This window comes from Lepeophtheirus salmonis, chromosome W (genome assembly GCF_016086655.4).
Source record: "Lepeophtheirus salmonis chromosome W, UVic_Lsal_1.4, whole genome shotgun sequence".
Lineage (NCBI taxonomy): Eukaryota > Metazoa > Arthropoda > Copepoda > Siphonostomatoida > Caligidae > Lepeophtheirus > Lepeophtheirus salmonis.
In genome coordinates, this window is record NC_092585.1 from 590,884 (window position 1) to 615,302 (window position 24,419).

At 33.0% G+C, this 24,419-nt stretch overlaps 1 long non-coding RNA gene across 1 annotated transcript in view; it reads right to left on the reverse strand.

Moving 5' to 3' along the window:
* LOC139907403 (uncharacterized) overlaps nucleotides 1–24,419 on the reverse strand; it is a 205,477-nt gene that overhangs the window by 152,226 nt on the left and 28,832 nt on the right. The gene's annotated exons all lie outside the window — the stretch shown is intronic.

Here is a 24,419-nt window from a genome sequence, read left to right on the forward strand (position 1 = left end):
TGTGTGGTGATAAATGATGTGTTGAGAGGTTTATTGCTGAGTTGTGGGTCTGGATATGATACGCGTATGATGAGAAATCACCAAGGCCAATCATCACATGCTGGGAGCATGTGATGAGGTGAATTGGAGAGTTCTAGAACAACTAGCATTAGACCCCAAACGTCTATAAATATATGTTATGATGTATGTAGGGGAATCAATCGCCAGATTATCTCCGAAGAACTAAGTAATAAATAAGGCAGTGTGCAAACGTACTACGTGATTCTTATTATCAACCCTAAACTCCAAAACAACAACTTAAGGTAGGCCTAATAGTTATCCCATTGATCACAGCGGTGTTCTCATTTGACTCCCACTAAATTGTATCCTGAGAAGGAATGCTTATCAAATATTGATCTTATATTAATCCAAACTAAAAATATAAGTAAACTTTGTAGTAGCCTTTTCCACGATTGCTAGAAAAGGACACTACAAATTGGCGCAGTCGGTAGGATGCTGTCAGTCTTGAGCAACTTTTGCTCTTGCTTTAGTTTATTTTTGTTATCGGCCTAAAATCGCAAATGTAAAGTAATGTAAAAGTAGATTTTGTAAACATCTCTCAAGATGTAAGTACGGTATAGGACCTAATATTTGAAAAGCCTCCCGAGGAGAACGGTAGTGACGTAATCTTAATGCGGTAGAGGATAGGGCAGGAAAAGTTTCTCAGTATTCCTTTAAAGTAGAATCAATGCGCAAAATCACTGTCCACCCTACAGTTTAGTGCAGTAAATTTACGGAGGGTAGTTATTAGATCTGACTATAGATTTCTTAAAGAAATATGTAATTAGTAACCCAAAAAAATAAATTAAAGTCAATGATAAAATTTAATGTCGGTTAAAAATTATTGAATTATCATGTGACTTAAGGGGAATGGGATGAGTGGGAGTATATAGACAAATTTATATATGTTATCTCTTTTGTATAATTATTTTGTGTTTATGTATTCAATTTTACATGTATATATTTATGTATGTGGGATCGAAGAATATAATCTGACATACATGTTCACTCCGTGTGGGGCATCTATAGCAGATATATATGTGGAGATGAATAATTAAATTGAAGGTTATATTATTAGAAGAACACAAGGGGGTAGAGATAATTAGTAAACTCATGTATCTATATATATTTCTTTAGACTAAGCTGGGGTGAGACGAATAGTGATACGCCCATTTGATTCGAGTTTTGATTCTGAAATAAGTTTTGATTACGCTTTGAGGTCAGGATAAATAGTAAATCGCTGTTTTGCCAAATTAAGTTTTATAAAATTACTGACCTATTTGTTTTAACAATTTAAAGGACAGAAAATGCAGACATCAGGCGACAATCTCAATTCCATCGAGGCACAGACCTTAACCAGGGAACAGCTAGAATTGTATATTGTCCAACAGGTCAATAAAGCATCAAAACAATTTCAGGGGAACCAAAAGAACCCCCTGAAGGCGTATGATGGTAGTACTGACTTCCATTACTGGAAAATCGGTGCTTTGTCCAAGCTGAAGGATACAGGGGTGGGTGAGATTCTCATGTGTAAATGGGTGGCGGAGGCCATGTGGACACCGCCATTAATAGTGTTGGGGGGAAAGAAGAGGCGATGGCGGCCTTCCAAATGAGATTGCAGAGGACGGGGGAAGGTACTAAAAAGTACTTTTTCATATTAAAGAACCTCTGGCTTACGGCCTATGGTCCTACGAAAGACACGGACCATAGTGCTTTTAAGAAGCAGTTTTTGCAGGGCCTGTTAAATAGGGTAATTTCAAAAGCTACTAGGAAAATAAATTATGACCATCCTGAGATGACGGCAGAAGAAGTGCTTCGACATCTAGAGCACTATGAGAGGGCGGATCAGGTCGATTATGTCGACCAAAAGGTATATAAGAGGGATTGGGGACGAGCTGTGCCAAGTAAAGCACCCAATGTAAATGCCCCAAAGCCCCATTACGCCATGGTTGAACCCATGGAGGTAGATGCAATAAGTCTTCCCACGCAAGGAGACCATTGCTTGATCCACCCTCAGGGTCGTCACAAAATGAAGGATTGCTTCATAGTAAAGAAGTATAAAAGGGAGGAAGAAGAAAGACAGGGCGCTACTGCGGCACCGAGGTTTAAACAGAAACCAAAGTGTTTTATCTGTCAAAAGGAGGGGCATATTAAAAGAAATTGCCCCTTGGCTAAAATAAGCCGGGAAACTCCTAAGGGGGAAGAACCCCCCTTAGGTATTATTTCCCAAAGCGACGCCATCGCGGACAGCACAAATACCAAAGGGGATATGACGCATCCAAAAGACTTTGGGGAAGAAACTACAATGAGCAAATTTGCTGAATCGAGTTTAGCAAGCTTAAATCTGCCAGGTAGTCAGCCAATTTGGTTCTGGGCCAAGTTGGGTGGTATGCAGTTTCAGGGATTAGCAGACACTGGAAACCGGGCACTCGATCTTATTGACGAGGCATTATGGAGGAGGTCAAATACTTGCAAGGACCTGAAAAAGGCGGACATTGTAGTGGGTTCAGTAGGGGATAATAGGTTAGATATTATTGGTATTCCTACTGAACCGGTTGTAATCATGGTGGAAAATTTAGAAGAACCATGGAAGATAAACCCCTAGTAGTTCGTGGGCTAGGGTGCCATTTATACTATCACTGAAAACTATGAGACAGCTGTCCATATCATTAGAATTAGGTGAGGATATCATTGCTGGGGTTGGGACTAGCGGGACAGAAATTCGGTTAACAGAATATCTGGGTTCTGACGAGGCAATGGAACTTGTCTCCACTTTAATGTTAATTGACTGTGAAGAAGTTGCTGAGGTAATTATTACTGAGAAGACGGTAATTCCCGTAGAGAAGACGGTAATAATTGAGGCTACAGCCAAAGGGTACAAGGTAACTGATGACGGCACATCAAATATTGTATGGTTTACAGCAACTGAAGAAGATTGGAAAATAAATCTTGAGTCACAATTAACAGAAGTGAGGATGACGAGGCGGGGCGATAGTCGAGTAAAATTAGTCATTTCGACTGTTGAAGAAGAACCCCGGCGGATAGCTCAAGGAAGAAAAATAGGAACTATCCGACGATTGAAGCGTTACATGCCAACTCATGAAAATTTGTTAGCTTCAATGGAGATGGAGAAAATCTGCCCTCCATCTGAAGAACTTGAAAAATTAGACCCTAATATTAATTATTCACTAATACTAGATAAATTGTTCCAATATATTGGAAAACCTATTAAAAGAGTAGCTAGTGAGGCGGAGAAAATTAAAAAAATGAAATTAATATTATGTTTGGGGGGAGAGTTCGAAAGAATGATTATCTGAGCGGTAATGAACGGGCACTAGTAGAAGAGTTATTATATAGATTTTATGGTATATTATCAAAAGACTCCTCCAAAGTAGGCCGCACGGAAATATTAAAGTTTGCGGTGGATACAGTGAAAATGAACCGGTGAAGGCGAAGGTTAGACCTATGAATCCAGCTGTGAAAGAAAGTTTTAAAGGACAACTTCAACAATGGATTGAGGAAGGAATAATTGAACCGACCATAAGTGAATGAGGATCAGAACAAGTTAACAATTGTTTCCCCATTTGGGACTTATAAATTCCTTCGGATGCCTTTTGGACCCAAGAATGCGTGCGGACATATGCACGATTAATGCGTCAAGTTTATGGTCCACAACTAGACCGGCGAGGACTCCTCGGATTCTTTGATGACAATCTCATCTTAGGATGTACGTTCATGCAAACACTATGTAGATTTGCTGAATTTATGCTCAGGACTGAGAAGGCTAATCTCAGGGTAAAGGCTACGAAAACAGATTTGTTTACGCCTATGACGAATTGGTTAGGGCACGAGATAGGGGAGGACATGTTGCTCCGGCTGATAGACTAGTAGAAGCTGTTCAGCATTGGCCTATTCCTGCTAACAAGAGGGATCTCCAAACCTTCTTGGGCAAGACCTCTTATTATCGTAAATTTATAGCATCATATGCTAAAATAGCTGAACCAATTGCAAAACTTCTCCGCAAAGATGTAGAATGGCAGTGGGCTAAGAGCCAAGATGAAGCATTTAATGAATTAAAGAAAAGGTTGCAGGTAAAACCATTATTAAATACCCCAGACTTTTCAAAAGAATTTATTGTAGAAACAGATGCTTCAAATTTTGCCATTGGCGCCGTGTTAACGCAAATAGGGGATGATGGTAAAGAACATCCGATTGCGTACGGTAGCAAGTCCCTTAATCAATCACAAAGAAATTATTCTGCAACGCAGAAGGAATTGCTAGCTGTAGTCGAGTTTGTAGAACATTTTAAGTATTTTATAATGGGAAGAAAGTTTGAAATCAGGACTGATCATCAACCTTTACAATGGTTCATGAAATCAGTTGCGCTTACTGGAATGTTACACAGATGGAAGGAGAGGCTTATGGAATATGAATTCAAATTAAGTATAAGCCTGGAAAAAGAAATCAGAATGCTGATTCTTTGAGTAGAAGACCCGACCATGAAGAAGGTGTAACGGAAGAAAGTAAAAAGCCCAATGAATATGATTTCAAACTAATGAAAGCTATAGGCAAACCCATTGCAAATGTTGCTGCGGTAACAACTCGACGCAGGAAAAAGAACTTGATCAAGAACAAGAAAGGATCAAGGTAATAGAGCAAGAGATGATTGAGGTACAAGATAAGGGAAAAGAAATCAATGAAAATGAAATTGATGATATCTCAACAGATAAATTTATAAAACTAGATTTTTATAGGTCACAAAGTGATGATACTTGCATGAAATATATTAAGGGTTTGTTAATGAAAAACAAAACGGTTGAGGAAATTAAAGCACAAGGTAATAAATTATTGTCGCGGGAAATTAAAGCTTATCTTAGAATATATAATCAATTACATTTAATTGATGGTAAATTGTATATGAAGGATAAGGAAAATGGAAATATGAGAATTTGTGTACCGGAAAAAGATATTCGTACAGTTATTGCGACTGTACATGTACATCCTTTATCAGCGCATCCTGGAATGACAAAGTCAAAATTATTAGCTAAACAATATTTCTATTGGACAAATATGGATAGAAATATTGAGGATGAAATAAAAGGTTGCAAGGTCTGTGTTTGTGCAAAGGAAAGGAGACAAAGACCATTGGAAAAAATGGGACAAACTTCTACAGCCATCAATGAAAGATTCCTTGTATTTTACATGGATTTGATGGGTCCGATGTACAACGGTTATGCCAGTGATCCTAAGTATTTAATGACAATCACTGATGCATGTACTAAATTTCCAGAAGCGTTCCCCTTGAAGGAACCTACAGTTGAAAATATTTGTAAGATATTATTAACTGAATTCTTCCCAAGGTATGGAACGGGTATGAAATTAGTAACAGACAGGGGTTCACAATTTATTTCCAAATTAATGCGACAGGTGTGCGATGAGTTAGGAGTCATTAAAGCAGAAACTCAAGCTTATCAACCTCATACTAACCCGGTTGAAAGATTAAATAGGGATATTGGACAAGCTATTAGAACATTAATGGTCCAAGAAAATATCCCTGATAATAAATGGCATAAATGCCTAGGGGAGCCTTGGCTCAAATAAGGTTCCTAATTGTACCGAGGTTAGGGTATTCTCCATTTTCTTAGTAACTGGAGCACATCCAGTGGTTCCTGCAGTTCAATTAGATTCAAATATGCAAAATGCTCCTACATCAGTTAATGAACTGGTAAATACAGTTACTGATGCGTTAGAAAAAGTTAGAGTCCAACAATTTGAAAGTCATTTAAAGAATAGAGAGGCTTATAATAAAAAAGTAGTCCAACAGGTAATTAATGTTGACGATGAGGTGTTTTTGTGGGCACCACAAACTGACAAGAATCGTAAATTGGCTACTTATCAAAACGGACCATTTAAGGTTCTAAAGGTAATAAACGACAGAATGGTTGAGATTAGAACAAACAAGGGTCCTAAAAAAGTAGCTAAGGACAGACTACGGGTAATATCGGGAAAAGATATTTCTAAAGAATTGATTCCCTTTAATACACCTCTCTATAGAACAGAAAGAAATAGACCTTCAGACTCTAGACTAACGGAAGAGAACGAAAGTAATAATTTAGATCGAGTAATTCAATTTTCATATCCTGATTCTCCTGAAATTCAAACAATTCCTAAGATTTCTACATCCATAAGTAATAAAGATATAGAAGATCTTCCAAAAAAAGGGATGATGAGGAGGAGAATGGAAAACAAGAGGATAAAAATGAAAATGGTAATATGGATGAACTCGAGGAGGCATATATGAGTGAAGCAGGAGCGGAAGAAATAAGAAAAGAAGTAAAGAATATGGAAGAATCGCCCAATAAGATGCAAGGATCTGTTGAGAAGAAGAATAAAAACGAAAAGCAACGCCTGAATATAAATAAGTAATAAATATTTAATTGTGATTTGAACTTAAAAAAGAAAAGAATTAAATATAATTAAATATGAAGTTACTTATTTTATTATTATCACTTACTTTTGTGTTTGAAGTTCTTCAAGTTAATTCAGAAAATGAAATTATAATGGAAAGGAAGAACTCGTCAATTCTATTCGAGGAAATGGGTAGAGTGGGAACTTCAGTACAATTGATAGAGGTCAGGACGGAATTACCAATGGTTAAAATCAACAGAAGAATTGAAAACGTCCTGGGGAGTATGCATGCTACAATTAAGTATATGAACATTGTGCGTATTCCCAAGTCATTGACGAATGCTCTACAACAAAGAATAGAATATATCCGCACACACATGAATGAAGTAATGATGTTATGTGGGTATAAGAATGACGGAAAAACGAAAAGGCAAGTGATAGTGGGCCTCGGAGTATTGGGAGGCTGGATGCTTAAGGGGTTGTTCACAAAGTTCTTCTCAAGTGATGATCACTCAAGGTATGAATCAGAGATATTGGATACCTTGGCACAGCAAGAAGAAGAACTAAGGGCAATCCGTGGAGCAATAAGAAACTTAGCCACAAAGTATGATATCCTTAAGAATGTCACAATGATGCTTCACAATCAGCTACAAGAAGTAGAAAGGGTTGAAACAATGATAATGGTGTTGACAACAATCTCAGAACAGATCAACAAATGGATCAGGGGAATACAGGCTGGTATGACCGGGAGATTAACACCAGACTTGTTATCAATCAATGATGTGGGGAAGATCTTGGATATGGTAAAAGAAAGGAATCATGATGGATCAATCAGTCCAGTTGAAAGTGAGAGTATTGGGAATTTTTACTCTCTGCCTGTGCAACTGGAAAGAACGGCAAACGGATTAGATGTGGCGGTTCGATTACCCTTATATTACAAAGATAATCTATACGAGTTATATAAGTATAGGGAACTCCCGATGACAATAGAAGAAGGAGTTCGGATGTCATATCGATCACCAATAGGAAAATATTTAGTGATTGATGACATAAAGGGTATTTATAAGGAAATTGAAACAGATGAATTAGTGGATTGTATTCATATTGAAGATATTCGTCTGTGTCCACATTTAAGGTTGTTCAGAATTGGACAAAATGGTTGTTTGCCTGCATTGATTCATGGTAACTTTAAATTGGCTAAGGGATTATGTGACATAATGTTACATAAATCGGATGACGTGTTTGTGTCGCAAATCAACGATGGAAAAATATTCGTGGATGTGCAGAAGACACAAATGATCAAAGCGTCATGTACAAGTGGTTCTGGTAGGACAACAAAACGTCGAGAAGCACTTGGGTCCGGACAATGGATGATCACATTGCGGAATGATTGCAATGTGAGGATTGGTGATTACTTGATTGGAGAAAGACCAGTGACAAGTAAGATCAAGGTGAGGGTCGTGGAAATGATGATTCTGGATGAGGTGGAAGATGTTATTGCGGATTTAAACCTCCATGAAAGCTGGGTTTATGGTAATGGGCAATCAAGCCTCAAGGACAAGCTAGAATTATTGACGGAACCTCAGAAAGCAATATCTATAGACAAGTTGAGGATAATGGCAAGAACTGCCAGGGTTGAAGAGAATCGTTTTTGGATATACGGTATAGTGGTTATTGAAACCTTATTAATCATTATATTTTCAGGATTCTTTGTGACGTTGCTCTGTAAGGTACGAGCTAGAAGAGCTGTACAGGAGTGAGTTAAATCCTGAAGGGGCGTATATCGGGAAAGAAAGACGAGGTCGTCTTTTCCTCAAGGAGGGAGCATCTGTAGTATCACCAACTGGATGTATTATGTATGATGATGTGAATGATAGTTGTTATTGTATATATATATTTATCAGATTTAAGCTTCATGAGTTATTGTTATTTTAATATTATGTGTGGTGATAAATGATGTGTTGAGAGGTTTATTGCTGAGTTGTGTGTCTGGATATGATACGCGTATGATGAGAAATCACCAAGGCCAATCATCACATGCTGGGAGCATGTGATGAGGTGAATTGGAGAGTTCTAGAACAACTAGCATTAGACCCCAAACGTCTATAAATATATGTTATGATGTATGTAGGGGAATCAATCGCCAGATTATCTCCGAAGAACTAAGTAATAAATAAGGCAGTGTGCAAACGTACTACGTGATTCTTATTATCAACCCTAAACTCCAAAACAACAACTTAAGGTAGGCCTAATAGTTATCCCATTGATCACAGCGGTGTTCTCATTTGACTCCCACTAAATTGTATCCTGAGAAGGAATGCTTATCAAATATTGATCTTATATTAATCCAAACTAAAAAATATAAGTAAACTTTGTAGTAGCCTTTTCCACGATTGCTAGAAAAGGACACTCCAATTTCACTCTCATACTCACTAGCCCCTTTCTTAAAGTATTCGGAACCACTTGCCTCATGTCCCCCAAGTATCCTAGTTTTGTTAAAAACTTATTACTCACCCTTACAACCCTGAAAGCCACCCCAAGTCCCGCAGTACATAGAATTATAACAGGAACAAGTATTTTTACCTCCCAAAACACATACAAAACCCTGCCGGATAAAACTCAAAAATTCCTTCAAAAGCTCCCCCCTAAAACAGAAAAAAATATAGTATAAGTATTCTCAATACATAAAATTGAGACCCTCCTCCCCAATTTAACAAGCTCGAAGCACCGTCTTCTTTATTTACCATTAAAAATAACCGAATACTGCATATTAGGGAACCTAAGCAACCACATAACATAAATCTTAACCTAAAAAATGCTCTATTAAACTGTAAACACATCTCCATAAATAAATCTTTTCTAAAAAAGCCGGTCGAGTAAGGTAGCTTGTTATTGACACTCCCCCAAATACCCTAACCACAGGCTCTTGGGACCTCAGCAAGTTAATTTTCAATAAACCTTTGTAACCAAAGAAGCTATGAATTCAGTACCCCACCACTAAGAATAGCAACGCTTTGAAAAAACATTAAAAATTAGGTGGCTGAAAGCCAACTCAACTCGACCAAATCTTAAAATCCTTACCATAATCCCTAAATGACTAAAGAGTAGAAGGAGCTAAAATTTTTTTTATATCCCGCTCAAATATTGCCACCAAAGTCGCCGACCTTCTTGTCGTGACTCTTACCAACACCCTAAATCTTAACACAAATATTAACCTATCATAGAATCGGATAAGTAAATGGACTCCCGCAGTCACCAAAGTCGGAGAGTGGGCTAGGGAGGAAACATGAGTTGGAGCTGCTATTACCACAGGAAGCCAAGCTCTAAAAGGTAATTGGGCTCTTTTTGTGAAAGACACAAATAGTACTAACACCCCCATTCCCCAAGAAACTCTCATAAACCTAGTAATTGAATGTCTTGCATTAATTATAGCATAGATTACTAAAAGCAACCCCACATCCCCTAATCGGTTTAATATAAGAGTAAACGCCCCAGCATTTGAAGAATTCCTATTGTTATAGTAACAAACTAATAAATAAGACCTTAAACCTAAACCATCTCAACCTAAAATTATTTGTACCACATTCCTCATATAGATTAATAGTAGCATACTTAAAATAAATAATATCACAAGAACTATAAAACGGTTGAAGTACTTTTCCTCCTCTATATATACATAAACTGAACCCCTAATTATTATTACTGTTCCCCTAAACGCCATAGAGTAGAAATCCCCCAAACTTCTAACTTCTAAACCTAGATTAGAGACCCTAACCTTTAGCCTCAACACTAGTATAATAGACTTTTTTAGCATTTTGAAAGACAGGAGAAACATTAATACCCCCCCCCCCTAATCAAAACCTTCCTAGAATTATTCACATGCCTCGAAAATTTTTATTCAAAATTTGTACTTTATATTTAATTGCACCACTCTAAACTTTTTGTTAGCCACTCGTATAGAAGACCTAGCCCCAAGATCAGAAGGAATAAGGTACAACCTAAATACCCCTCTAGGCTGCCTCCCGCCTCATCAACTCTTACGAAAGGGAATAAAATTACCAACTCTAAATCAAAAACTAAGAATACTAAGGAAATTAAGAAGAAGTGAAAATAAAATATTTTTCGATAATTAGCGTTAGGGCTAAACACACACTCAAAGGGCCTCAAATTATACAGGTTTATTTCACCTCTGCGCCTTAACCCGTACCCTAAGCCCATAATTAATAATGAAAGAATTGACCTTGAAACTATAATTAATAGAAATGTGAAAATTATTACTAAGCGAAACCTCTTTTACATCTTCAGTGTAACACTTTATATAAGTTATAATAATCAAAAACTGAAGAGTATTTATTGTCAGTTTTGAAGACTGATAGTTTTCTTAACTTAAGTTTCCCAGAATAAAAGAACTTTCTTTTTTTAGCTTGACAACCTAATATTTTATATAAATTATTAATCTATCAGAGAACTAAAATGTTTCTTTAACTTCCAAAGTTAATATTTTTTTTAAACTACCCTAATAATAACCTTCTTTTACTAAACAATAAACACCTAAGAATGAAAACAGTCAAACGACATTCACAAAGTGCCAATACCAAGCCGCAGCTTCAAACCCAAAGTGATGCTTATCCCCAAAATGGCCTAATGCTATTTGTAAGTAGCAAACTCCCAAGAAAGTAGCCCCCACTAATGCATGTAAACCATGGAACCCTGTTAATAAAAAAAGGTGGAAACATACACTCTATCTCTAATCCTAAACCTTGCTTGAAAATATTCTACACCTTACAAACAAGTAAAATAGCCTCCTAATAACACATAGGAGCGTAGGAAAACAATAGCAGTTAGCTTAAAAGGTAATCTAATAAGGATGTTAAATTTTTACTTTAATTATGTAAATTTATTAATTTACATGAATTTGAGAAGTTATTTAAGGTCTTGCATCAGACGTTTCACTGTTAATAAAAAGAAGAGTTTCTCTAAATATTCAGTTAGTATAAGAATTACACTCAATTTCCAATTAAGAAGTTAAACTGATTATTAATCATAGTAAATCTTTATATTTCACTTACAATGAAAAGGTGCCCGTGGCTGATTAATAACCCAAATTATACTTTAGTCTGTAATTAAGTAGTTTAACAAAAATCTTAAATTGTAAATTTAAAATTAGATTCTCTCTTAATTAAAGTATTGAATCAAGGCTTATATGAAACATAAATGAATTCTTTATTTTCTAAATTTGATGCTAACGGACTTACAAATTGGTACCTCCCTTTCTTAGCAAGGGTTGCAATATTATTCCCTAGGTATTGATTAGTGGGCGGAGTGTTAGGCTCACTATCTAGAAGGGTATTAAAGGCTGTCCATTCTGACGTAAAAGTTTTGTTCAAAGTTTTATATGTTTCTGAGGCTGTTTTTGAGGATTTTAAGAATAAATTTCTTAGGACTTTTCCCTTACATTTTTACCAGGAGTAGGAACATTTGTGTGAGGTTGGGGATAGGCATACCTTTATGGCTGGGGTGGCAAGTAATTTGTTGGGCTTATAATAGTGAGCATAGATTCCCTCATTTGGTCCCAGAGGGGGCTCCGGGGGGTCTAATTCCTCTTCTAGTATTAATTGAAAGTATTAGAAGACTAATTCGTCCTTTAACTCTAAGAATTCAATTAATGGCTAATATAATTGCGGGACATCTACTTTTAATCCTACTTGGAGGGGGAGCAAGGGTGAGGGTGCCTCTAGAGTCTTATTAACAATAGTTGGTTTATTATTTATATTCCTGTTAGAGTTGGGGGTGAGATTAATTCAAAGTTATGTTTTTATATTATTGAGGTCTTTGCATGTTTCAGAAATCTTAGATCAAGGCCGTTTTGTTAATGTCCTAATTTCGACCTAGGCCCAGGCTTAAGCCAGCAAAATTAGTTATTAAGTACAAAAGCGGTGAATAATATTTGTATTAATGTGGACACATACACAACGCCTGTCGATTGACTTCAAACTTACAATATTATCGCTCAGAGTTCATCCGGGTAAGGTAAAGATAAACCTACAACGAAATAAATAATAGTAAAAATTTGACCCAGTTTAATATAGTCTCCCTCTACTGGTTTTGCTCCAATCCAAGTTAAAAGAAAAAATATTCTGCTAAAGGATCAAAATACAAGTATTTTTGCGGGATTAAATGTAGCAGGGATGGCAATACTCTTATCCTGCAGCAAAAATGGGTAAATGAACAGAATTATCACAGAAAGGGCCAAAGCAATTACCCCTCCCAACTTATTTGGAATTCAGAGTAAAATAGTGTAAGCAAACAGAAAATACCACTCTGGTTGAATGTGGGCGGGGGTTACTAAAGGGTTAGCCGGGATAAAATTCTCAGTGTCCGCTAATAGTCAGGGGGAGTAGGAGATCAAACCCCCCATACAGCAAAAAATAAGTACAAAGCCAAAAGCGTCTTTGAGTCTATAATAAGGGTCGAAGAGGATTTTATAATAGTTCCCTGGCACCCCTAAAGGGTTTGAGGATCCTGTAGAGTGGAGGAAAATTGTATGGGCTATAACCCCTACTGTAGATAGGAGAGGGATTAAGTAGTGTAAGGCGAAGAATCGTCTTAAAGTAGCTTTATCTACCCTAAACCCTCCTCATAGTCAAACTACAATTTCGTACCCAATGCCGGGGATAAGTGAAAAAAGGTTAGTAATTACTGTGGCTCCTCAGAAGGACATTTGCCCTCAAGGGAGGACGTAGCCTAAAAAGGCTCTAGCTATAATTAAGATTAAAATCAAGGAGCCTACGGTTCAAACTGGGGTGAGCTTATAAGAGGAGTAGTAAAGCCCTCGGCCCGTGTACATATCTAAGCACATAAAAAATAGTCTTGCAGTATTCCTATGAATAGCTCAAATTCCTCATCCGTAGTTGACGTCCCGCATAATGTGGTCTATTGACAAGAATGCGGTGGAGACTTCTCAGGAATAATGTATTGCTAAGAAGATCCCAGTTAAGATTTGAGTAATAAGACATAATCCTAGTAAGGAGCCAAAGTTCCATCCTGATGTGATATTAGCTAGAGTGGGGAGGGTAAGGAGAGGGTTATAGATGGAAATATGCTTATAAGAATCCATTAGTATTAGCTTTTTGGTAGAAAAAGTGCGTTAATTTTAGAAATTAAGTATAGGGGACACTTGTGAGCTATTAAAAATTTAATCTATAGGACATTTATTAAATGTAAACAGGCTTAAAGCTAGTATGGGGTATTATTATTTACAGGATATGTAGCCTTTAAATAGTCTGAGGGCTTTAAGATATTAAATATTAAGCTTAAGTGACGCTCGTGTTAATAAGTATTAAGTTGGTCTTAGGTCCAGATAGAGTAAAATCTAACTCGAGGGACGGGATACTTTTATCACAATAAATTTACTCACATTAGAGGCCAACGCTTCCTAAGTGGTATGTATTAAAGGAGGCTAACCTTAATAACATTAAGATATTAAATATTAAGCTTATGTGACACCCGGGTAATAAGTATTAAGTTGGTCTTAGGTCCAGATAAGAGTAAAATCTAACTCAAGGGACGGGATACTTATATCACAATAAACTTACTCACATTAGGGGCCAACACTCCCTAAGTAGTATGTATTAAAGTGGGCTAACCTTAATAACATTAAGGTATTAAATACTAAGCTTAAGTGACTCCCGGGCAAAATAACTTTTGCAAAATGTGTACCCTGAAACCCAGTAAGAAAGAAACACAAAAAATTAAAAAAATAGAGTTTCAAATCCAAAAAAATTAAAAATTATAGAAACCAATTCGAAAATTTGGAACAATTTAAAAAGTTAACCCTAGATCCTTGCTAAATTTTTGCATAATACTGACTTTGCTAATTTTTTTAATTTAACCCATTATTTTAAAGTTAAAAGGTAAAAAAAAGGTCATATTTAAGAATTTTGCAAACTCAGTATTTTTCAAAAGTTATTTTGCAATTTAATTAAAGATGACTGTATAATATTGCTACAGTTTCCAATTAATTTTTTGACCAAATTAATTTAGGATTGCTAATTATTGGCTTGTGCAAATTTGGCATGGAGGCCCTTATATATTTTACTTCACAGAAATCAATTTGAAAAAATTGGAACGTTAAAAGTTTACTTTATGTGTTGGCTAACTTTTTGCATTATAAAAAGTTTTGGCGTTTAACACATTTTTTTTTACTTTTGAAGTTCAAAAACGGTCACAATTTCGGGTTTATTGAAAATAAAAAGTTGTGTATTCTCCTATAGTTTTTTTTCAGTTTTGATAAATTGCAAATATCTTGAAAACCAAGAATTTTAAAGATGTTACAAAAATCCATGTAAAAAATCATTGTTCTTCTTCATTCATTCTTTTTTCTTTATCTAATCTTTCTGGTCTTTGCTTATGGCGGTTAAATTATTTCCCCCTCTGTTTTTAAGTTTCCATTTTGTTTAATATTAGAAATTATTTCATAAAATAACTTATGCAAATATCAAGTTCATTCTAAAATTTCTTCTCATAACATCTTGAAATATCCATTATTACAATTAATATAAAAAAAAAACCAAAATTTCATTCTTGTTTAGGATAAAAAAAAAAATACCATTCAAAAAATAGGTTTTCACATTTTTATCTAAACTTCAAAATACAAACCTTTTTAATGGAATATAAAGTGTACCCTTCCTTAACTTTGGAAGACACATATATATTATTAATTTTATCGCCTCCAAAATTTAATAAAAACAAGATATTTACACTTTTTGGTCCAAACTTTAAAGGCTTAAAACCTTAAAATTTAAAGAAAACCTCAACGTGAAATTTTTAATCAAAGTTGAGTATCCTAAATATATAACTTTCTTTTTATAATTTAGGCTGTGTAACTTTGACCAAACAGATCTGAGAACCAAATCAAAATTTATCATTCAAAAAGCCACACAAATTTTATCCCTTGGGATATCAAAATTGATTGAATAATATACCAGTTTTTTAATTCAACTCAAAGTTGTAGACCTTTATCCACTGATTTTAAAAATGTATAATTTCTGGTATGTATCTATTCATTTGCATTAAAAAAAGCCAGTTAATTGTTGATCTTATAATATGATAGCAGCATAAAAACATCCTTGAATTTTAAAGAGAGAAAAAATTCTTTTTTCATGCAGTTCATTCCGCCCTTATAGTGTGTATCAAGTCAATGAACGGCAGGCGAATTATTATTGCTATATAATACAGCTACTTCATGAGAACCAGGTTATTTAAACTAATCTCTTATTATTTAAATATTTTTGGGTGAAATTAACTTTTTATTTAAATAATTTGTATAATATTGCTAATATTTGGAAATCTTTTGAAACATCCTTATTGGCTGATACTGACTCTGATGCAGGTCATTTCCTGAAATTATATTGGTAAAATTAACTTTTGAATAATAAATCTTTTATCTAAGTAGGGGTGCAGTTAAATTAAATTTTTCTAGATTCAATTGATTTAATTTCCTACTTTAACTAAATATTTGCAAATTATTTTTATGAAATCTTAATTGTCGTATATTGACTGTTGTGGGATTGTCTGAATAGAAATGTGATTCGAGTCTTATCTGGGAAAAGGGTCCAGTTCATTTAATTTTTCAGGGTTCAATTGACTTAATTTGAATATTTAAAATAAATATTTGCAAATTATTAGTATACATACAATCTTAATTGACTGCTTTTGACTCTGATGTGTGTCTGTTTGAATGGATATGTAAGTCTAGTATTATCTGGGATGGGTCCAGTTCATTTAATTTTTCAGGGTTCAATTGACTTAATTTGAATATTTATAATAAATATTTGCAAATTATTAGTATACAATCGTAATTGACTGCTATTGACTCTAATTCGTCTCTTTTTTAATAGAAATGTGAGTCTAGTATAATATGGGAAGGGTCCAGTTCATTTAATTTTTCTGGGTTCAATTTATTTCATCTGCATATTTTATTAAAAATTTTCAAGTTTCTGTTTAGGTCAGTTCGTGGAGTTATATATGGTTAAATTTACTTTTGAATAATAAATTGTTTACTTAATTAATTTAGTAAAATATTGCTAATATTTGTAAATTATTTGGCAATTTAATTAAATATGACTATATAATATTGGTACAATCTACAAATATACTTTTGACTAAATTAATTTAAGATTGCTAATTATAGGCATGGAGCGGAGCCTCTTATTGGCTGCTAGTCTTATATAAAATCATTTTTTTTTGTTTCCTTAACTAAAGTTTGTTGTCAATAGACTCCTAAACGGGCAGAGCTACGCCTATAGAACATAAAATAAAAATTATGTATCATGAGCAGGAGTATGGGGTTGGTTGAGTCTTTTTTTCTAGAAACCCTATCCCAAGGTCTGGAGAAACCCTTTCTAAAAAAAACAGGGACAGTAAAATGGAAATAAATCAATCTTTGCATAAGCCGAAACTAAAGGGTGTACAGCTACAATTTATTCTATAAATGTTGTAGAGCATGAAAAGATAAATCATGTGGGCTGGTTCATTTTTCAAATATCTTATGCCAAGGCCTGGATATATCCGTTACAAAAAAAATGAGACAATTTCCTCCACAAATTCATATATCAATCCTAAACTTACTAACATTTTCGAAAAAAGACCATAAGGAGCTGTCTTTGGACCAAAAAATGCAGCCTTCAATATTTCGCCTAAGATTTTTCTATTTCCAGGGCATTTGAAAATAAGTTTTGCAAAATTTGTTCCCTTAAACCCTGTTTTGGCGGTAAGAAAGAAACACAAAAAAATAAAAAAATAGAGTTTCAAATCCAAAAAAATTAAAAATTATACAAATCAATTCGAAAATTTGGAAAAAATTACAAAGTGAACGCTAGATCCTTGCTAAATTTTTGCATAATAAGGTCATATTTAAGAATTTTGCGAACTCAGTATTTTTCAAAAATTATTTTGCAATTTAATTAAAGATGACTGTGGGGGGAGCTACAGTCTTTCAACACAACACTATACAGATGCTTATAAAAAGTATGCCTCCACTTGTTAAATTACAATTATATTTGTCATATTTAAAAAAATATTTAAAATAAATACTTGTATATGTTTTTTAATTCTAACACTTTTAAATGGCATGGGCCCAATATTTTTAAATACTATATAACACAAAGCACATTGTATATATTTATCCTTTGTGAATGCATAGGTTTAACCCCCCATAATTAAATGGGATATGATTCACCCCGAGATGTATAAAAATGCTTTTTATTTCATTAAATCCACATTTTTCTCAACAACTTTTAATAAGCTTTGTATTCAAGGGCAACCTTGTTTTTTTTTACTTTTGTGAAAAATTGCCAAATCGACATTTGCAAAGGAAATTGCAAATCACCTTTTGGAACAAATTTTGTAAAAAAGTTATTAATAGCATTTATTAGCATGGGTAAAGAGAAACAAAAACCTTCCTATATTTATTTTGTACTTGCAAAAACATAAAATATAAAAAAGAATATTGTCGTTCAAAAAATAACTGTAGATAACTGGTTCCTTTTTGCAAATATTAAAAAAATATGTTATTGAAAATACAACTCTACAGTGTTAAGTAAAAAATGCATCCTTTTTTAACTTTTCTTCTTAAAAATTAATATTGACGTTTGATGAAAATAAGAGAAAGGACAAAATAGAAAAAAATAAAATTATTCTCAAGCTATTACCTATTTATGTTCTTCAGAATAGTTCACAATATGTAAATGGAAGTAAATCAATTTTTGGTTTTAAATAGTCAAATTTAATCAAAAATAAAATTAAACAACCTAACAATGGGAGATTGAAAATACATGATTTTGCTCTCTCTATACTTGTATGACATACCCAAAATTCCTTCTACTACATTTAAAATTACATAAAATATTGATACATTAATGTTTTTTTCTATTTTACAATATAATTGGAGTCAAGGCAAATTTTTTAAACATTATTTTTTAGTAGATTGTAAAGTAAGTTTGAAGAAATATATATTAGTCCATTTTATCTTAAAGGATTTAACCTATCTCTCATATTAACAAATAAAAATTTATGTCTTAACTTTTATGTTTTAGTCGAATGTCCATCATTGTGAAATATTTCGAGTCACAAGCCTACAAATATGGACCAATGAGTTGCAAATTGTCACAAGTAAAAAAATACTTGTGAGCATACTTATACTCACTTCACTGATTACCGTATTCATTTATGAATAAGAATAATTATTTATTATGGGTGGTTTTTATACGAGTTAAAGAGAAGGGAGGGTGCGTATTAATTTTAAAAAGCATATTGATTTGTCAGTCGTTAAGAGGCCATCAAGATCTTCGGATTTCTATCCTCTTGAGTGGAGGGTGAGCTACTGAAGACTTGTTCTTCTTGATAGACTCAAATTCAATTCAATTATTTTTTACCGGTCTTCCTTTGCTCCCCTTTGAGAATGAAGAAAGTGAGCTCCATAATAAATTATTTGTGAGTCTAGTTTATTTTCTGAAGTTTTATTTCTTTGGCCCTTCCATTGAGGGATTTTGATTTGGAGAGTGGGACACATTTTTAAATATCGACAAAAAGAATAAAATAAAGTTATATAAGGTTCTTCCATTGTGTTTGGGGTTCTCAATTTCACAACGCCCCTTTTTTTATTCGAAAAACCTATTAATTTGTGTGTTGATAACACAATAAATAAAGGTATAAATAATTTTTAATTTTTTGAAACTTAAAAGTTAACTTTATTACTTCTCTTATTTCAGACCTGCTATATAGTTTCTACAAAACTTTTCATTAACATCTCTAAAATCTATATTATTATGTTGCTTAACGTGTAGACACTAATTCATTACATATTCTTATGAGTAGTCAATGTCATCAACTTTGAAGTTAGTTTTTTTATAATTTTTGTTCCTTGGTTAGAATTACATAAATTATTTTTAGAAATTTATGTATGAATTAACAATAGATATTTTTTGATTCATTTAATTTCTTATTCATCTTGTTAAATATCTTATATTCCAAATATTTTTTTACTTAACACAATAATTTACATTATACATCTAATAACTAACTTTATAGCTATAAATTAAATCTATAATTGTAGTAATTTAACTGAAATAAAATAATAGTACTTATATAGGCTGTAAAATATATTATCATAAAATTGTGTATTGGAGTCGGAATCAGAGATATTCAAAATACTGGTGTGGGATTCCAATATTTTATGTACCAATTCTGTAGCCTTTGTATTTTACCCTTTACCACCGAATGCACAAAATTGGCTTCAAAGCTTTAAGATTTTTTTAGACTAAATTGAATTGAATTTTCGATCCAGGTGGATATTGTCAATTTTCTTTAGACTTATGTTATGAAGAGCATTTTGAACTTTTACAAGTAAATTACACAAAGCACTCATTTTACCCTCTTTTATTATGAATATTATATAAAAATATGTATTTTTTCCCCCTGGGGATAAACTTGTCTTGATATAAACTTCCTTTGCGATAAACTAGCTTTGGTATGAACGAGGCTTCTGGATAGAAAATGGATGTGAAATTTACAGGGGTGAACCAGTTATCGATGGTTATTTTTTGGACGACAATATTCTCTTAATATTAATTTTTTTTTACAAGTACACAATAATTATTGGAAGGTTTGTGTTTCTCTTTACAAATACTAATAAATACTATTAATTACTTTTTTGCAAAATTTGTTCAAAAATTAGATATGTACTTTCCTTTGCAAATTTCAATTTAGCAATTTTTCACGAAAGTAAAAAAACTTGGTTACCCTTGAATACAAAGCTTACTAAATGCTTTTGCAAAAATTTGGATTTAATGGAATTAAAAGCAGTTAAATACATCTTGGGGTGTACCATATCCTAGTTCACCAAGGGAGGGTTATACCTATGTATTCACGAGGGATATATAGATACAATGTGCTTCGTGTAATATAATATTTATAAAAATTGGACCGAAGTAATTGAAAAGTGTTAGAATTAAAAAAATTATATAAGTATTTATTTTAAATATTTTTATTATTTTTTTTTTTTTAAATAAGAAAAATATTAAAAATAGGTAACAAGTGGAGGCATACTTTTTATAAGCATCTGTATATGGTTGTGTTGAAAGGCTGTAGCTTCCCCCCACCTCTGTAATTAAGGAATTTTTGAAATTTTTTCCAAAAAATTTAAAATAAAAAAAAACCAAATAAGAACCCTATGGAAAAACTAAAAAAATTATTTATCACGTCATCTCAATCATCAATTGTTGGAGTCGATATCTCTATAGTTAGAGTAGTAGAAAATATGATTTAATAAACGCTATAATCTAAAGATGTCTATGATTCTTTAAATTAAAAACTTGACAAAATTAAGAAATTTTTGTCCATTTATTAGCATGCTGTAGTGTTATTATTTTGACAAGATCTATTTTTCAGAGATATATCAATTTGAAATTATTCCATACATTTGATTAAATTTTTGCGTAATTTCAAAGATAATATTTGTTAACCAATAACAAAAAAAATATGATTAATTTAAATTTGGTTAAATTTTTAAAACATATTAAATGGTAAATTATTTTATATTAACTGTTCGATTAATTTAGTGACAAAGGCTTAGAAAACTTTGATTTTATTAGATAAAGATGTACTCTACTTTTCTTTTTTAATATGACGCGTACCTTTGGCTACACTCTCGTTGCTACATTTTTATTTCTTAAATCTAATAGTTACGCAGTTGTACAAAATATATCCGGAAAAATAAGTTGTGCAAAGTCAAACTGATAGATAAACAAACCGGTAGACAGACTCAATAAATTCTTGTATAATTAACTCCGAGCAATGTCGGGTACTCTTGCTGGTATTACATAATTATCATAAATAAAAATGATTGTTGTAAAATTTCTTTACAAACACCAAAAAAATAAAATATATTCTCACGGAGGAAAGGAGAAGAAAGAGGAAAGAAAAAATTATCAAACTATTACAGCCAGGAGTTGATATTTTAGAAATAGAAATACGATACATTATGGAGAAAGAAGCAAAGTCAGCATTCATAAGACCAATTAATCGAAATATTTATGAAAAAAACATCAACATAATCAATATGCACAAAAATAGATATAGCTGCAACAAGTTATCCCTTTATGATGAAGGAGGACAACTGAGAGACGATGAAGATACGGTGCTGAAGATTGTACAAGACTATTACAACAAAATATTCGATGGATCTGGAAACGCTACTAAAAATTCAAAATTTTATTTCACGGTTAAATTATCTACTAAACAGAAAAAAACTTACTAAAAGAATTTACCATTAAAGAAGTATATGAATACACAAAACAAAAATTAAAAGATAGAAAATCCCCTGGCCCATCTGGATTAGGTGCATAATTTAAAAAAAAGTTTCCTCATACAATCCCTATTCTAACAAACTACTTTAACGAAATCTTACAACAGCAATCTCTTCCCGAAGAAATGAAGGAGGAATTATAGTACTCTTAAAAAAAAGGGCAAAATGCAAATTATTTGCATAACTTGAAACCCATTAAACTCTTAAAGGTACACTATAAAATTTTATCTGGATTAATAGTGGAGAGAAAGGTTTTAGAAAAAACAGATCAATCAGTGATGTAGCACTATCCGTTAGAGAATGGATAAGATGGCATGACAAAAGAAATCTAAAGATGGCCACAGTTTTTATTGATTTTACAAAAGCATTCGATACAATATCGCACGAGCATATAATTAATCAGCTCCATACTTTAAATATACCTCTAGGAAATATAAATCTGATTGCATCTATCTTAAAAGGATCAAAAAGAGAAACTGCCTTCGGTGGAGGATTAAAAATAAATGTCGGAAGAGGATGCCCACAAGGAGACCCCCTAAGCCCAGTACTATTTAACTTGGCAATAAGACCACTACAACTAAGAACATACAAGATGGTACGAACATATATGGGAAAAAATATGTAAGTGTTTTCTATGCAGACGATGCCACGTTCCTTTTGACGAAAATATCATGGAAAAAAATATTAATAACTTTGTAAACATATTAGAGGAGTTTATTGGAACAAATCTACATTTATGAAAACAATTTTAAATAACTTGGAAATGCAGGAAAAAGAGGAGGTGGATCTTTTGGGAATCATTGAAGAAAACAAGTACATACGAAAGGGATATCACTTATATGGAAAAGGCTCTTCAAAAACAGATAAGATACGTCAAAAAGCACAATCTGAACCTAATAGACAGAATAAAAGTGTTAACTCAAATATTTATTCCTTCACTGAACCATTGGTTCAAAGTAATAAACTACAACCATACGATAAGTCAAAAATTTGTGAAAATATGTGAAAATGAATACATAAAGCGACCTAAAAACATAATAAATGACAGAATATACGTAGAAAAATATAAAGCTGGACTTGGAGCAATAAATTTAGATGCTCACTGTATATTGATGGCATGTTCGAAGCCAAGAAAAAAACCCGCCAAAAATGATGGGGTCTTGTGGAGGGAATTAATATACGATAAACATAACGACCATCCTCCTTGGGCAGAAGCAATGAAGAACATAATTAATAATAAACAGGTGCCGATATCTCCGTTCAAGAAAATATATATATTATTTATAATTTATATGCATATTGTAACGTTAAGTAGAGAAGGAATAAGGACCGTCGAGGAATTACTGGCATCAAGCAATATAACAGATCAGACATAGTACTACTGAAGTTGGAAATAAACTCGAGATATAAAAATGAAGTAAGGAATAAAGCCACAAATTATGCTAAACAATCAATGAAGGGTAAAATTTTGGAGGGAAGAGAATGTGAGACGATTTTTTTTGCATCTTTTAGAATGAACTAGAATTGAAACAGGCAAGGTGACAAATTTCTGCTATGGAATCTATGACAAGGATCTAACTTCAAGCCAAATGATCCACAGATATAAAATTGCATCAGGATCGTTCTATGTTGGAAATCTAGGAACGCAGGAAGGAAATATGTTCAAGTGTTCTGGATGTGGGGAAACAATAAAAAAACAAAACAATTAGCCACTTTCTAGGAAAATATAAACCCATTAAAACACACTTCACTTTACTTAAGAAGAGAGTGGAGGCTTTTATTGGGGAAAAACTATCAGAGTTTCAAATTAACCCATTACTTCCCACACGTACATATATGCATGTTAAAATTACGTTTTAAAAAAATATTTTTTTGCTACAAAAAGTACTATAAACTATTTGTAGCTTTGTTCCAAAGTAAACATGATGACCACCTCAATAATAATCATTACATCACTTATTTCCTTTTTTTATTTTATTTTTCCGCAATATGTACAGTATAGTTTGTAGATATTTGCAGTTTGGATCCTTTTGGAGCGAGGTCGATATTCTAAGCTTTGAAAGCTATAGACATACGCTCTATTATTGATTTTGATTTTTTAAATTAGGTATTGATATGTACCTCATACATGAATTACTTCTGCCACGGTTTTATTTATAATTATTGTTAGTAAATAATGTCTAAATTTCGTACGTACGTTTCCGAATAAGCCCTAGAAATATCTAATTTTTCCTACTTTTGCAAACATTTTAAATATTGAAGCTAATCTAAAGAAACCTTGAAATCATTGAATTACGTCGATAACATAAATTATTTATACCAAGTAATTATAATAATGATAAAAAAAAAGTTGAATCTTCATAGATTCTTCAGCTTTTGGAGGATGACCCCCCCGATGCACCTATAAGTATTTATATAATTCCATCCGTATATCCTTATGTGTAATCTGATGAAGGTAGTGATAATAAAGAAGTAAAAGAAAAAGATCGAAATTGTCTTGAAAGATGTTTGCTGAACTCCGATGCTTAGCTTTGTACTCATTCTTATTATGGTTAAACAAAAATGAAAAGCCAAATTTCAATGAAACTCAATCCATGTAAGTAGAATT